The sequence below is a fragment of the Pinus tabuliformis genome, chromosome J (genome assembly GCF_031772625.1).
Source record: "Pinus tabuliformis cultivar Carrire ecotype Pingquan chromosome J, CPIR1, whole genome shotgun sequence".
Classification (NCBI taxonomy): Eukaryota; Viridiplantae; Streptophyta; class Pinopsida; order Pinales; family Pinaceae; genus Pinus; species Pinus tabuliformis.
In genome coordinates, this window is record NC_142295.1 from 210,406,282 (window position 1) to 210,407,994 (window position 1,713).

General features: G+C 37.7%; 1 long non-coding RNA gene across 1 annotated transcript; it reads left to right on the forward strand.

The window, feature by feature from the left end:
* The first annotated feature begins 767 nt into the window (after positions 1–767).
* Positions 768–1,445, forward strand: LOC149226439 (uncharacterized). The gene is made up of 2 exons (XR_016247044.1): positions 768–993; positions 1,147–1,445. It is a non-coding gene; the product is annotated as an uncharacterized LOC149226439 (long non-coding RNA).
* Positions 1,446–1,713: the final 268 nt, after the last annotated feature.

A 1,713-nucleotide genomic window follows, 5' to 3' on the forward strand; every position in this document is an offset into this window, starting at 1 on the left:
TAATGTTAGCAGCAGATTGATAGAGAGCAGAGGAGAGCACGCAGCAGCGTGAAGATAATACTTACCAGATAGTGAAACGCACAGCGGTGCAGATATTTGAATGAAATTTGTTTAACATATGTTTATTTCTGTGGAACAGAAGCGTTCCTTGGTGAATCTGTTTTGTAATAGAAGTTGTGAAATTCCCTCGGTATGAGGAAGACAAATCTGTAACAATTAGTTTATTTTTAATAAACGCAAGTTAATTTTTTCCTGTTGTTGTTACACCGTCACCATTGCTGTTACACCGTAACTCAAAAAATACTTGACGTCAAAAATTTACGTTGCTGCAATACCACGAACAGCGTTGCTGCAACACAAGTTACAGCAACTGAAAAAAAACTGTGTTGCTGAAACACCGTTTCTAACAAGCGATTTTCTGTTTCTGTGCAAAAAACAGAGTGCAAAAACAGAGCAATTTTTGTCTGTCTGTTATGAAATTTATCAAAAAATTCCAACACCTACAAGGTGCTTAGTGCTGGCCTCGGCCCCGGCCGCCGCCCCGGCCCCAGCTAAAGACAAAATGACCCTATCCAAATTTGTTATGCTGATGAATATATGAAAAAGGCAATAGTCCACATTCAACTTAAGCAATTCGATCTTGTCCAGTTGTCTCTCATCTTGCCAGCCATCTTTGACTCCTATGTGATTGCCTCTTGTATCCAAATCCTGAGATGGAGTCCACAATATTATATTTAATACTTCACGCCTCTGTACTCACTGTGGCCATTCCTCTATATATACTCTCAACTCCTCTTCTTATCTCCATCATCTATCTGATTCAGATTCATCTATCTATCTAATTCAGAAATTTGTGAATAATGCCTTCCAAAATCGTGCTAGTTTTGGGCATTTGTGTTTTTGCCTTCTTTCTGCTATCTCCTGTCACAGCTACAGAGGATGATCATGCCGTTGAAAGCAAGAAAGAAGCCCGGACAATGGAGACGCCATCAGGTAAAATAAACCTAAATTCATTATTCCGACAGATTTTATCACTCATCTCTAGAATTTTTTTTCCTTTTTTTCAAGAAAGCCATATCTTGCAGAAGATCTGCGTTGTGTTTTCTAGTGATTCTAAAATTGGTTTGATATGTATATTATGTGCAGGGCCGGTGCTGCCCCCAAGGAGTGACCATTACGTGACGGGATGCAAGAGATGCTGTTATTTGGATGAGAGCGGCTGCATCGCATGCTGTTCCAAGGGCCAATAAATAGACAGATTCCATGTAGGCATTTCATCTGCCTGCCAGATCTGGCTATAACAGCGAACCTGCTAGTTTTTTGCCAAATCTCAGCTCTGGATAGATAAAACAGGCCTCCAATATTAGTGTTACTGTTTGCTCGGAACTAATAATAAATATAATCCGGCAACAGGTTTTGATAATGAGATGCCTTCGTTACTAAGATGATTGCGGGTTAAACTTTTCAAGTTATTTTCGGTTTCAAATCAGCCCAGGGATTACATTTTCCTTAGGGTTATATATTTACATTTACATTCAAGGAGTTTTTTTTAGTGTGTTTTTTTGGACTTTCTTGTGTTTTAATAGGATGAAGAAGAAATTTTTTTTGTTTTAATAAAATAGAAAAGAAAATTTTTGAGATGAAATTTTGATTTAAATTAGTTTTTTGACTATATGTATATATGGATTCAACATCGTGAAAAAAATCTGGGGT